The sequence below is a fragment of the Sorex araneus genome, chromosome 5 (genome assembly GCF_027595985.1).
Source record: "Sorex araneus isolate mSorAra2 chromosome 5, mSorAra2.pri, whole genome shotgun sequence".
Classification (NCBI taxonomy): domain Eukaryota; kingdom Metazoa; phylum Chordata; class Mammalia; order Eulipotyphla; family Soricidae; genus Sorex; species Sorex araneus.
Window position 1 is genome coordinate 44,504,795 of NC_073306.1, and position 15,529 is coordinate 44,520,323.

Below are 15,529 nucleotides of genomic sequence, written 5' to 3' on the forward strand. Positions count from 1 at the left end.
AAGATGAATGATTGGACAAAGAAACGAGTAAGCCACCTCGCCTCTCCCAGCCTGTCTCCCCCTCTGTAAAATGAGGTTGTTATCACAGGGAGTAGATGCCAACATCTGTGAACACTGTGATCCATCTCCACCTGTTCTTCAAACCACTGACAACTCTCGTGGGCCACAGCCACTTCAGTCTAAAGGCCCATCATTGCCCCCGGGTGCCCAAAACCTGGTCTCAGCTAAGGCGGTCAGAGGGGTGCGTGGGTCCTATTCTGGTAGATCTCCTGGCACAGGTAGGAGGGAGAGTCCCAGAAGCAGCTCTGTAATTACTCTCCCCTCTCTCCCCATTCAACCCTAGACAGGATAATGTTAGGGAAGGGAATCTGGAGGCCTTGCAGCTAGCCCTCGGGCCAAAGGTCCAGCCTGACTGCATCTTTGAGTGATTCATTAGGCGCCAGTAATTGTGCCAGGGCTCTTCCCTCCCCCACACGTTTGCCCATATGCTGCCCTCCCCTGCAAATCCCTCCTCATCAACCTCCTACTCTCTGAAGCTGTGTGCTCAGCCCAGGTATACTGAGAGCACAGACCCACCACTTCCGCCCTCAAAAGCACTGGGTTCCCCATTATTAGGAAGGAATATTCCAGGTGTGAACAAACAGCGTGGGTCTCCAGGATGGCGTCGCCAGCACCTATATGCCACTAAATTTGAGCATGGACAAAACTCATGCCTGTGGTCCCAATTCAAGCCCCTGGTGGCCCTGAGGAGCAGATTAATTCTCCAATGCACTCCAATTTGCAGATGAGAAAGCAAGGTCCAAGAAATAAAGTGGGGGCTGGGGAGATGGCTCAAAGAACTGGAGAGCATGCTATGTCCAGCCCTCGCACCACATAGCCAGAAGTAGCTCCCCAAACACCAGCAAGTGTGGCCCCAAACAATACAGAAGTAAAATAACATGTACTACTGACAGGTGAGCTGTGTGTGGATAGGCATGGTGGTGAGTGGCACTGAGCAGACGGCTCATAAGTGCAGAGCTAGATGTCTACATGTGATCCTGACTTCAGGACCCCAGATCTGCCTGGAGTCTCACTGTAAGTCTTGGGAACAAGGGAAGAGAGGTGACAATGTCCAGTTCATCTTTTTCTGTCCCTCATTTGAAGACTTTTAGGGAACTTACAGCCCCCCAAGGACTGGCTAGCCCCTTCCCTGATACAACAAGAGTCAGCACATGGCAAGGTAGAAAATGATGATAAATGAACCCATCAAGGGGCTGGAGTGGTAGTACAGTGGGTATGTGCTTGCCTTGCATGTGACTCACCCAGGTTTGATCCCTGGCACTCCATATGGTCCCTCGAACCCTGCCAGGAGTGATTCCTCAGCACAGAGCCAGGAGTAAGCTCTGAGTACAGCCAGGTATCAACCCCAAACCAAAAATAAATAAATAAACCCATCACTATCCAAATTTACCACAAGCCTGACTTCCTTATTTTGCCCTGACAGTCTGATCCCCAAACAGCCTCTTTAGGGTCCCCTGTCCCTAGAATGCCACCAAGCCATCTGAAGTGCCCAGACCCCAGGAGCAGTTTTGGGTTTTTCTTTTTTTTTTTTTTTGACACTTCTGCCCCCAAGGGCCAAATCTTCCATCCCACAACCCCTCCCCCACCCAACATCTGATCCAGTTGAAAGTGCCCGAGACTAAGATGAGAGAGCCCCTGAGACTATCTCAGTCTCTCTAGACCCACTCAGCCATGCTGAGGGGGTGGGGGGCCAGGGATGGCCTCTATCACTCCCCTGAAAGTGGTGGTGCTTATCTTCCTTGACCTCCCAGAGCCATGGTGAGCATCCCCCTACCCCCAACCCCATAGCCTTCCTGGACACAGAAGGTTCTCAGGAAGGCCTGAGGCATGCACACACCTGCAGGTTTATAAAAGACTGAGGCTACACACACACACACACACACACACACACACACACACACACACTCCCAGTTGCACTGACATCTTCTAGGATCTGTGCTATCACAGCTTGGCCACACCATCCCACTGTGGTCCAGTGCACTGCTGGCACAGTGAGCCTCCTCGTCACCCCCAGTCCCAGTAACTCACTGCATCGTAGCCTTGTCTCTGCTCCGGCGACTCTTCCTCTTTCAGCCGCACGCTTCTCATCTGTGAAACGGAGAGACTGGTCATTACCACAGCTAGCTTTGCCGGCAATGGAGGAGAGGGCAGCAGGGGGTAGATAATAACCCTGGCCAGCCTGTCCTGCTGTCTCCTGGCCTGGGACCTTTGGACAGGACCAGGACCTCCCTCTCATGTCTCAGCAGGGAAGAAGTGAGGTGGGATCTGGCCAAGCGGCCCAACCTCTCCGAGTCTCCCTGCAAGCTGCAATTCAAGATGCTCGGCTCTTCCCATGGACGCCACGTCCACTGTGCTCCAGGAGAGCCAGATAGAAGTCAGGACATGCAGCCCCCGTGCCCACGCTGCAGATGCCCGACTCTCCCCAGGAAGCAGACTCGGGTTTCCTGTCCACTCATCCCCAAGTCATCTGATCTCGCTGGGCCTCAGTGTTCAGATCTGAAAAAAGAAAGACCTTCCAAAACCCTCCAATGTCACCAGATCACTGTTGCCCTTTTCCCTTCTCACCATCCTCCCATCCATGAGGACGCAGATGGTCTCTTGACTCTGAGCCTCCGGTGCCCCTGGGCCTTGCTCACTCCACTGACCTTCACTTCCTGCTTGCCACCCATTTACAGAGCTGGGCCTAGGCGGTCCCTCATGAATATGCAAACAATAATGAGGGTGTCTGATTGGTGGAGCATCAGAGGAGAGGCATTCCCCTGGGTACTATCCACCCACTTCCCCATTCAATGGCCACAACCAGGCTGCCCAACTCCAGAAGGGCATGGAGTTTGAGGTAACATCCACAGTAATAATTTTTTTAAATACTTTTTACAGGAGTCACACCCAGCGGTGCTGGCAGTGGGCGGGCCAGAAATAGTCCTAGCAGTGTGGGTTTCTCCCACCCACAGTGCTCCAGGCCTATGAGAATCGGGGGTCATATGGTGCCAGGGATGGAGTTCAGGGCTTTGCCCAGACTAGGCAAGCCTTTTTATTGGAGCTAGCTCCCACCAGCATCTCAAGCAACCATTTTTATGTGTTTTCAGCAAACCAGCCATCCTACTAAAAGTGACTTGTATGAGACACTTTTAAGGTGGGAACTGAAAACACAGAATTTTCAAGATATTTAACATATCAGAAAATCAGTGTGCCAAGAAGTCCAGTAACTCACACCTAAATGATGTGTGGAACATGGGCTGTGATTATGTGGAGGGAAGCGAGGGCCCATGTGCTGGGAAGAGCTTCATCTGGCAAGAGATGGATAGATGCACAGACAGTGTGCAGATAGAAGCACAGACAGATGCACAGACAGGTGCACAGACAGTGCACAGACAGGCACAGACAGGTGCATGAGACAGGCGCGCACAGGCACACAGACAGAGGCACAGACAGGTGCACAGACAGATGCACAGACAAGTGCACAGTCAGGTGTGTGGACAGGCGCACAGACAGGTACACAGACAGGTGTACAGACAGGCACACAGGCACACAGACAGGCACACAGACAGGTGCACAGACAGGCACACAGACAGGCACACAGACAGGTACACAGGCAGGCACACAGACAGGCACAGAGACAGGTGCAGACAGGCACACAGACAGGTGCACAGACAGGCACACAGACAGGCACACAGACAGACACACAGGCAGGTGCACTGACAGGCACAGAGATAAGTGTACAGGCAGGCATGCAGACAGGCACACAGACAGGCACACAGACAAGCACACAGGCAGGTGCACTGACAGGCACAGAGATAGGTATACAGACAGGCATGCAGACAGGCACACAGACAGGCACACAGACAAGCACACAGGCAGGTGCACTGACAGGCACAGAGATAGGTATACAGACAGGCATGCAGACAGGCACACAGACAGATGCAGACAGGCGCACAGACAGGCACACAGACAGGCACAGAGATAGGTGCATCGATAGGCACTCACCCAGTGCCAACCCCACGTGTCTATGTGTGCATGCATGTAAGCACACATGACATAGTAATTCTGAGGGGGCCCAAGGTGTGGAGGGCTGTGCCTCTCTGTTCCTTTTCAGAGGGCATCATCCCCAGCAGTGCTTGCAGACCTGAGACCACTTACAGCAGTTGACATGACACAGGCCCAGCAGTGCTCAGGCTATGGCTGGCAGTTCTCAGAGGCCACTGGTGACAGGATGGAGCAAGGCCCTCTGTGTGCAAGGCAGCTTCCAGTCTTCTGAGCTTTCTCACACCCTTTGTTCCCTTCTCTGGCAACACTTGGAGTTTGTTTGGGGTTTTTGTTGTTGTTGTTGTTTGTGGGCCACACTAGGAAGTGCTCAGGTTTACTCCTGGCTTGATGCTAAAGGATCACTCCTGGCAGGGCTTGAGAAACCATGTAGGGTTCCAGGGACAGAGCCTGTGCAAGGCAAGCACAGTACCTGCTGTACTATTTCTGGTCCCTCAACCAATGTTTAGAGATGGTTGTCATGTGTCTGGTGTGGAGATGGCTATAATAAGGCTGGAGGTCCCTGGCCTGGTGTTGAAGTGGCTACAGCCAACAAATCCAGAAGGAGTCTCTGTGGAAGAGGCTGGGGATGAGCAATAAAGTGGAAAAGTTGGGACATGAGGGGTGGTCAGTCCTGACACTTGTCAGAAAGGGCGTTAGGAACCAAGCCAGGAGCTGGCCAGGGCTCTGCAGGGGCACAGGCCTGAGGGGTCAAAGGTTCTGGGGCCAGAACAAAAGCTCTGTAGGTAAGGAGGGCGCTTGCCTTGCACATGGCCAGCGTAGGTTCAGTCCCTGGCACCACATTTGGTCCCCCAAGCCTCACCAGGAGTGATCCCTGAGCAGAGTCAGGGGTAAACCCTGAGCACAGCTCATCATAACCCAAAAACAAAAACAAAAATGAGGATTCAAAGACTCTTTAGGCTTTAGTCTCTCACAAATGTCAAGGCTCTGACCTGAATGCCTTTGTGCTCTGAGTTGTGTGTGTGTATGAATGTGTGTGCGTGAGCTGGCAAGTGATTGTGTGACGTGTACATATAACCATGTGGATACAAATATAGAGGGTCCATGTGTAAATGGGGGGTACATGAGGGTTTTAGGGGGTGTGGGTACACATGCTGCCAGCATGTTTCTCAGTGAAGTGGAGAGAGAGGTGTCACTCAATCCAGGCATCCAATACCTTCATATGCCTCAGAAGGTCAACAGCAATGAGGCTCGAGGGGGCCTGAGTGAGAGACAGCAGGCAGGATGTTTGCCTTGCATGTGGCCAACCCAGGTTTGATCCTGGCACCCCATAGGGTCTCACGAGTCCCAAAAAGGAATAAGCCCTGAGCACAGCAGGGTGTGGCCCCAAAATAAAAAAAATAAATAAATGAGACTGGAGGCTCAGGGAGAGCTCAGTGGTAGAGCTCCTGCTTTGTCATCAGGAGACTGGCAGGGCAATGGTTAGATCCTCAGCACCCCCTCCCCCCCGCCACGAGCCAAAGATCAGCCCCAGCCACTCTGCTGTTTGAATCCCTGTGCTGCAGCAAAATGTGTGCAGCCTCCATGCACAGAGCCTGGTGTCTGTGACCCCACAAGCACAACAGCTAAGTATCCTAGCAAGTACCCCAGCTAAGTACACCAGGTATCCTAGCAAGCAACAATGAGAGAAGGAGGTGAGGGGAGGGGCGGAGAGGGAAGTGAGGAGGCGAGTAGGGGAAGGGAAGGAGAGGAGAGAAGGGAAAAAGGAGGAGAGAAACAGGGAAGAAAGAAGGGAGGCAGCCTGAATCCACCATCTGTGAGGATGGACCTCACAGAGGTAAAATCTGCTGATAATTCTGGTATGCAGATTTTGTGACCGAAATCTCCAGGCTTTCTAGGGGTCAAGATGGGCAACCTCCCTCCACCTCCCTGTACCTCTGGAAACCTTGGCAGTACATCCACACCCAAAGCTGCCACCCAGTTAAAAAGCTACTCCAGCCTTACCATCCCGATAAAAATACTGAATGCCCTGAACAAACATGATGACCTCTTTGTACCTGAATTGCAAACCATAATGCACAAAAGAAAAAGGAGAGAGAGCAAGAAGCAAAGTGCCTCCCATAGAGGGAAGTTGGGGCTAGGGGTGGGGTGGGGTATTGGGGAATGGTGGGAAGGAAACAGAGGACATTGGTGGTGGGAAATGTACACTGGAGGAGGGGTGGATGCTGAATCATTGTGTGACTAAAACCCAATTATGAACAGCTTTGTAAGGGTCTGGTATGTAAGGGTCTATTTCATGGATATTCTATTTAAAAAATGTTTAAAAAATAATGTGGAGTTTATGCCCACTTCAATCAGCTTAATCAGTGGCTGAATAAATAGCAGTATTCCTACATTAAAAAAAAAGTAAGGGAGGGAAGGGGAGAACAGGAGGGGAGAGATGGGGAGAGAACAAGGGAGGGGCAGGGGAAGGGAAGGAAAGGGTGAGAGAAGAAGGGAAGGGAAAGAGGGAGGGAAGGGAAGAACAGGGAGGGGAGGGAAGGGAGGGAAAGAGGAGGAAAGGGAGGAGGAGGGGAGGAGAGGAGGTGAAAAGGAAGGGAAGGGGAGGGAGGGGGAGGAAGGAAACACAGGAGACTGATGGACAGAGGATGGATGGAGGTTTGTAAAGAACAACTATGTGATCACAGCAAACATTGCAGAACAGTCACTGTTGATTCCAGGGGGAGGATAAACGTGTTCATTGTATAATTTTTTCAACCTTTGCCAATCCTTAAAAGGTTTTTTTGTTTGTTTGTTTGGTTTGTTTGTTTTGGGGTGTCACAAATGCCCTACTTGCTCTAACATCACAGCAGCCCCCAGTATCTAAAGGTTTTCATAGTAAAATGTTGGAAAAACAATGGATGCTTCAGTGGAAACAGACCACTTGTCCCCGGAAAAGAACAGGTGCTCAGCATGTGAGCTTATATCCAGCCCCTGCAGGCAGCCTCTGCCAAGGCTCACAGCAAAGTCATGCCCAATCAGTGTGATCTGCCTACAAAGAGAGAAGTTATTTTGTGGCGTGGAGGGGTGGTAACTTTGTACACCAAAGCACAAACATTAACACTAACATAACCACGTTACAGCAATAAAGTTACATAAAAAAAATAAGCTTGTATCCCGTCTCTAGAACATACAGCCCTGTCAACTCAAGCCTTTTCTAATTTCTGCCATGATTTTATGACAAAATTGCACTGTTTTTGTAAATTTACTAACTTTAAGTTAGTAAAGAACAGTGTGACCATTCTGTTTGTTTGTTTGTTTGTTTTTTGCTTTTTGGGTCACACCCGGCAATGCACAGGACTTTGCACTCAGGAATTTCTCCTGGCAGTGCTCGGGACCATATGGGATGCTAGGAATCGAATCCAGACCAGCTACGTGCAAGGCAAATGCCCTACCCGCTGTGCCATTGCCCCAGCCTGTGATATCTCAGTTTTTAACTGACTGGAAAGCTCAGGAAAAAAAAAAAAAACTATCGGGGCTGGAGCAACAGTACAGCAGGTAGAGTGTTTTTCTTTCACACGACCGACCCATGTTCCATCTCCCACATCCCATATGGTCTCCTCTGAGCACTCCGGGGGGGAATTCCCAAGAGTAACCCCTAAGAATCACCGGGTGAGCCAAGAAGGGAGGAGAAAGCCAACTGTCTGGTGGCTCTGGGTAGTGGGAGTCCCCGTGGCGGGAGGGGAGTGTGTGTTAGGCAGCAGGGGTGTTGAGGCTGGGAGCCCACCTAGACTTCAGCCTCCTTCCGGCCCCCGTGTGGCCAGTACCATTCCTGGGCTGAGGGGATGTCTTGGGGCGAAGGCAGAGCAGCCGACCAGCCCAAGGGCACCTTGGGGACCCAGAGCTCTGTCATCTGAGGCTTGGACGCTCACCCCAAGCGGCGTCCCTTCCAGGAGCTGAGTGTGGGAGGCAGATACTGCTGCTCCGGGGAGGGTGGGGAGAGGCCTGGGGCCCAGCTGCTCCCCCTTCCTCCTTCCCCTGCCTCTACCCTGCTCTTGTGCTTGTAGGCGCAAACTGTCAGCAGCACAGAGGGGGAAACTGAGGCCTGAGAAAATGGAGCTAAGCCAGCAGCGGGACCAAAAGTGAGGTCCAGTAACAGACCCAACAGAACTCAGTGTGTCTCTCCTGAGAGCCAGTAAGAGTTCAGGCCCAACTGAACTCAGCATGGTTCCCTTGCTCTGCCTCTGCTCCCCCTTCTTCTGTTCCTCCTGCTTCGGCCCAAAGCCTGCAGGAGCCTTGCCCCGGGGACAGGAGCTCAGTCCAACACATCTTCCTGTCTGTGCAGGCCAGACACTGGACCTGCGAGGCTATGTGGGCACTAGAAATTGCAGTACTTGGTTAGAAGAACCCAGCTCCTTGGGGGCCGCAGAGATAGTACAGTGGGCAGATCATGTGCCTTAACGCAGCTGATCCAGGTTCTATCCCCAGCACCCCGTAGGGTCCCCCGAGCATGACCAGGAGTGATTCCTGAGCACAGAGCCGGAAACAAGCCTTGAGCACCGCTGGGTGTGAACCAAAACAAACAAAACTTAAAACCCCGCTTCGGAACTTCTCCTTCAGTGTCATGAACAAAGCGGAGGACAGAAATGACTTTCCCAGAGTTTTTCTGGCTTTGTTTTGGTTTCTGGACCTCACCCCCGTGGTAAGGTCCAGAGAACCTTAGACAACCGCATGGTACTAGGAATCAAACCCAGGGACCCCACATGCAAAGCACACGTTCCAGTGCATTATGTCCTGAAGATCCCCAGGAGGAGCCTCCTGGTGCCATCAGGAGGGGAAGCAGGTGCGAGGACCCCAGGTTAGTACCCAACTAGAGCCCAGTTTCTGCTGGGCCACTAACCAGCTAGGTGGATCCAGATGGACTCGCCCAGCCTCTGCTTGCTCCCTTATAGAAATCAGGGTAAACAATCCACACCTCCTAGGGCGCTGTGAGGTTAGCTGAGATCTTTCATGTCGGGGCTTGGTCTGTGATGAACAGAGCTAAAGCTTCAAACACAGGTGGCTGTTATTACCAGTTAGCCCAGATAAGGGCCACAGGAGCCTGCAAGCTTACCGCGAGCTGTATCTGTGGCCCTGAACCCCAGAGTCAGTGCGTTTGGCAGCTGTTCACCTAAGTTGTTCCCCGCCACTAATCCCCGCGGCTGCTCCAGGGCAGGCCCAGAGCCCAAGGGAGGGGAAGCGCAAGTGTCCCTGTAATCAGGCCAGCCCTCAGAGCAGGGTCTGTTTCATCTGGGCAACCAAGCCCCTGCCAGCCCATCATTAGCTGCCCCACACCTCCCTCGCTCCAGGCCCTGACCTAGCTGCGGAGCCCCAGAGAGGAGGAGGTAGGTATTTGACCCAAACCTCTCATTCTCGGGGCCCTCCTCAAAGCCCTTTCTTCCCAGGGCCACTGCATTTCAAGGCAGGGGGCTGGTGCCACCAACAGAGGGAAACTGCCCCCAATCAGGTTCTTGCCCCCCTTTTCCCCTAAGCCCCAGGCAGCAAGCAGCCCTGAGGTGGGTAGAGACTTGGTGTGGAGAATTCCGACATGCAAGAGCTGAAGAAAGTGCAGAATCCAATCCCTGTGCCCACAGGGAGCTTTGTTCCACCTTCGGAAGGAAGGTGCTGCACAGTGGCCAAACCTGGAGGCCACATGTTCAGTGAAGTCAAGAACGGCCACAGAGCAAGTCCACAGAGTTGAAGTGCCCAGAGGGGCCAAAACCACAGAGACAAAATAATGGGGGTCTCCAAGGACTGGGAGATAGGAAAATGGGGTCATTGAAACCAAATGCAGAATGAACAAAACCGTTCTTGGCAATTATCTCATTGAGCAGGTGGGGAAACAGGCAGAGACAGTGGGGGAGGGTCTTACCCAACTGCATCATGGGTACCGAGTGATGTCTTTTGACTTCCTGCTCCTTCTAAGCACAGCCCACGCCCCCTCCCACCCTCCCAGCTGCTGCAACAGCCCCCGAACTGGACCCCAAGCTCCCAGCTGCTCCTTTGGCACCTCACAACAGCAATTTTATTTTTATCTTTCTTCTGCCTTCTCCCAATTTTCCAATCACTCAGTTCCTCGAGGGCAGGCCTCTTTGTCTGCTTCCTCCTCAGGTCCCTTTCCCACACTTGCTTCTGGCAGGCTCTGCCAGGCTGGACTGCACACATTTCAGAAAACTGGAAATTCTAGACAAGGGAAAAAGAAAAAGTAAAAAGAAATCCTCTGTGGGGCAGGGACACCAGCTCAGGAGGTGCCTATCAGGGGAGAGGCCCTGGCTGTGATGATTCGCACTGCTTGTGCCCCCGGAGCCCAACACTGGTGCCCACCCACCTGCCCTACTACTAGCACTGCCAGTCCAAGCCCCAACCTCCAACAGCAGGGTCAAGCATTTCTTAAAATATTTTATTTATTTATTTATTTATTTAAATTGAATTACAGTGAGAATCACAGTTACAAAGTTGTTCATGATCGGGTTTCAGTCATAGAATCTTCCAACAGTCATCCCTTCACCAGTACACATTTCCCACCACCAATGTTCCCAGTTTCCCCCCGTAGGCATACCTCTCTCTCTCTCTCTCTCTCTCTCTCCCCCCAGCCCCCGCCTTTTGGGCATTAAGGTTTGCATACTGAAAGGTTATCATGTATATCCCTTTACCTACTCTCAACACTGAGTTCTTGTTCAGAGTGATCATTTCCAACTATTATTTTCATACTGGTTCCTTCTCTATTCTAACTGCCCTCTGCTCCCCACACACTTGTGGCAAATTTCCAACCATTGATCAGTCCTCCTAGGGTCAAGCATTTCCTGGCTACCGCCCACCTCCTCCCACTCTCCACTGGTATGGCCCCAATTAAAAAGAAATTGCCTAGAGCCAGGAAGTAGTAAAGGGGTAAGGCTGTGCCTTGTAAACTGCCAACCCCTGTTGGACCCGGCATGGCACATGACTCCCCCCCACCCAAGCACTGCCTGGAGTCACTCCTGAGCACAGACCCAGGAACAGCCTCTAGTTATGGCCCTCAAACAAAAAAAAAAAAAAGAAAGAGCAATCACTTGTGAATTTCCATCCCTATGTTTCAATATACCTTATTAAATATATATACTTTGACTATGGATAAACATATATAATTTACCTTGAGTCCATTTGAATGTTTAAAACTTTTTTCTTTTTTTTTTCTTTTTTTTTTTTTTTGTTTTTGGCTTTTTGGGTCACACCCGGCAATGCACAGGGGTTACTCCTGGCTCTGCACTCAGGAATTACTCCTGGCGGTGCTCAGGGGACCATATGGGATGCTGGGAATCGAACCCGGGTTGGCAGCATGCAAGGCAAACGCCCTGCCTGCTGTGCTATTGCTCCAGCCCCTTAAAACTTTTTTTTGAAAACAGTCTAGACTGAGGCTGTGGAGACGCCTAAGGTCTGGAGCACATGTGTTACATGTTCCATTCCCAACACCAAACAGTCCCCTGAGTGCTGCTAGCAGGCAACCCCCAAACACTATCAGGAGTAACGCCCGAGCATCACCAGTGAGATCCCAAGTCTCCACCCCCGTCCCCTCCACCAAAAAACAAAACAAAACAAAACAAAAAAACAAAAAACACAACCCAGGGGCCAGAGAGACAGTGCAGCAGGTAGAGCACTTGCCTTGCTCAAGTGCAGCCGGTCTGGGTTTCACCCACGGGGACCAGTATGTTCCTGTTTACACTTCAGGAATGATCCCTGAGTGCAGAAACCAGGAGTAAGCCCTGAGCGTAGATGGGTGTGGCCCCAAAACCAAACTAAACAAACAAAACCCAACCTGTCTGAACTCACGGGTCTTTGTTCCTATAACACTCTGCAGGGGCCACTTGCCTGTTCTCTGAACAGCTCTGAGAGGAAGGAGCTCAGCCAGGCAGGAATTCACCAGAGGGACTGGAGCCATAGTCCAGCAGGTAGCACTTGCCCTGCACACGGTCGACCTGGGTACGATCTCCAGCATCTCATACGGTCCTCCGAACACTGCCAGGAGTAATCCTTGAGGGCAAAGCCCTGAACACTAGACAGGAATAAGCTCTGAGCACTAAACAAACAAAACTTCACCGGAAACTCATTTTAGCCAGGCTCTTTGGAGCACTCGGATGGAATCAACTCTCCTCCCCAATCAGGACAGTTATCCCTCTTCTTCATTTCACCTTATCTCAGCTGAACTTCTTTTTTTTTTTTTTAAATATCAACTTTTTATTTAGATTTCCTTGTTGTTTTTTTTTTCTTTTTGGGTCACACTCGGCGATGCACAGGGGTTACTCCTGGCTCTGCACTCAGGAGCCACTCCTGGCGGTGCTCAGGGGACCATATGGGATGCTGGGATTTGAACCCGGGTTGGCTGCGTGCAAGGCAAATGCCCTACCCGCTATGCTATCACTCCAGCCCCTCAGCTGAACTTCTTGTTCGTCCATGAGGAGGTCTGGTCTCTGGACCAGAGAGAAAGAATCCAGGACCACTGGGTCTGAGCGCAAAGGTCCCCAAACACACATTTCTGCAACAGCAGGGGTGCACCAGCCCAGTTCTAGGCTCTGAGAGAGCAACAGTGACTGACAAACACAAACGAAACCCTCTGTCCCCAGAGCATCTTCGTTCCAGTGGGAGACAAGCAGTTGACTGATGAACGAATGCTGGGACACACCCTCCTTCCTGCCTCTGCGCTCCGTAGGCTCCCCCTGGGGTTCCCGCCACAGCTCCAAGGTGAAGCACCTTTCCTGAGGCAGCCTCTCATCGTTCACTTGTCCAGAGGTTGAGGGTGATCCACTGTGTCCTGGAATTCCTGGTACCACAATAGCGGGGGCAGGAAAGTGTGAGAGAGGGGTCAGAGAGATAGTACAGTGGTTAGAGCTCTTGCCTTGCTCACAGCCAACCTAGGGTCAATCCCCAGCATCCCATATGGTTCCCTGACAACTGCCAGGAGTAACTCTTGACCCTGGCCCAGAGACTCCCAATCGAATCCCAAAATGGATTAGCACTCTACAGAGATGTCTCTGGACCCCAACCATTTACAATTTTAGAATTCCAGAAGCTCTCATGATATTTAAAGTGAGCAATAGAAAATAAATTATCTAGTGTCTGCTCCTGGCAGGCAGGCCTGAATGATGGTGGGAAAATTCGAGCAAACTATAATGCCCCAAAGTAGAGAGAGAATATGGGGGAAATTGTTTGCCATAGAGGCAGGGTGAGGACTGGGATGGGGCGGGGGGCGCGGATACTGTGGACATTGGTGGTGTAAAACGTGCACTGGTGAAGGAATGGGTGTTCGATCATTGTACGGCTGAAGCTCAAACATCAAAGCTTTGTAACTGTATCTCATGGTGATTCAATAAAAATAAAAATGAAAAGAAACTCAAAAGAGAGGAGGTATATATGCCAGCAAAATATTTTGTTTTTGTAATAGAGTTTTATGTGGCTTTTTTTTTTTTTTGGTTTTTGGGTCACACCCGGCGATGCACAGGGGTTACTCCTGGCTCATGCACTCAGGAACTACTCCTGGCGGTGCTCGGGGGACCATATGGGATGCTGGAGATCAAACCTGGATTGGCTGTGTGCAAGGCAAACGCCCTACCTGCTGTGCTATCGCTCCAGCCCCAATGTGTGGCTTATTTTTAAAAAATATTCTAGTACTGAGCACCGCCAGGGGTGATTCCTGAGTGCAAAGCCAGGAGTAACCCCTGTGCATCGCCAGGTGTGACCCAAAAAGCAAAAAAATATATATATTCTAGTACTTAAAAAAGTTTTAAAAATATCTGATCTAGGGGCTGGAAAGATAGCAGCCGGATAGGGCGTTGCCTTGCATGTGGCCGACCCGGGTTCGATTCCCAGCATCCCATATGGTCTCCTGAGCATTGCCAGGGGTAATTCCTGAGTGCAGCGCCAGGAGTAACCCCTGTGCATTGCCCAAAAAGTATGTGTGTGCACACCTCTACTAAAGTGGATGAATGAGAGTGAAATCCTAGTCATCACAAACACAATGGGAGGGAAGAAGCAACAACAAAGCCCCCAATTGCCCCCCATGGTGCTTCTAATAAGCTAAAATGTCTTGTCTGCTTGGGCCTTTCCCAACAGACGGGACCCTTAGTACCCAAATTCTTCATCATACGCTGAGAATCCAAGATTTTTTTAAAAAAAAGCTTTATTGAAATCTATTCCACATATCATAAAATCCACCTTTGGTTTGGTTTGGGGACCACATCTGGCAGTGGTCAGGGCTTACTCCTGGCTCTGTGCTCAGGGATCACTCCTGGTGATACTTGGGTGACCACATAGGGTGCTGGTGATTGAACCAGGGTTCAGCTGTGTGAAACATGAGCACCTTAACCCCTACTTGCTCTCTCTCTGGCTCCCTATTTCTTTTATAATTTAATTTTTTTTTCTGTTCTGTTTGGGGACCACACTTGGCAGTGCTCAAGAATTACTCCTGGCTCTGTGCTCAGGCGTCACTTCTGGCAGGATTCAGGGAACCATATATTGAACCCAGGTCAGCTGTGCACAAGGCAAGCACCTTACCTGCTGTACTATCTCTCTGGTCCAAACCCCTACTTTTTAAAAGTGGAGGGATCGTTGTTGGCAATAGTACTGAAGTCACTGCAGAGCTGCTACACCGGCCCTCCACCCGTGTTTCCAGGGGACCACCCCCCTCCACCTTTCCCTTCAGTTCCCAATTCTATGGACCATGCCTCAAGAAAATTCATCTATTTAAATTGCATAATGTTGTGAGTTTCTTTCACAGTGCTGCGCAATCACGACCACTAATTCCAAAACACTTGTCACCCCCTAAACAGCTCTCACACTCACTAGGCATTCACTCCGCATCCCGCCCTCCCCTCACCAGTCTACTTTCTGTCTCTGTGAATTGCCCCCTCTGGACATGTCAGATCATAGAATCATAGAGTCCACATTTGTGAGTATCTTCAATGTCACATGCTTTCAAGTTTCCGTCAGATTGTCGCGTGGTTCCCTGTAACACGAGTTTGAACTGCATGAGGCATGTATGCTTGGATTTTTTTTCTTTGTGTTTTTTCCTCTTCCTGTGGTTGGTGTGATGACCAGTGGTGGGAAGTACAAACTTGGTTTCAGAGCTCGGTGAGGTTGTGTACTTGGTCGTAATGCTGGCACATGGAGCAGTGCCAGGGATCAAACTCTAGACCTCCTTATTCCAAGGCTAAAGTTGTTTTTGGGGGTGTGTGGCCATACCAGCGATACTCAGGGGTTACTCCTGGCTCTGCACACAGGAATTCGTCCTGTTGGTGCTCAGGAGGCCATACAGGATGCCAAGGATCAAATCCCAGTTGGCTGCATGCAAGGCAAGCACTGTATTATCGCCCCAGCCCACAAGTTCTATCTCCGAGTTCTCCCTGGGCCCTTGGATTTTTTTCTCAATATACACATACCTTCTCTATCTGTGGATCTGATGTGTAAATCAACACAACTACAGATATGGAAGAAGACCAAC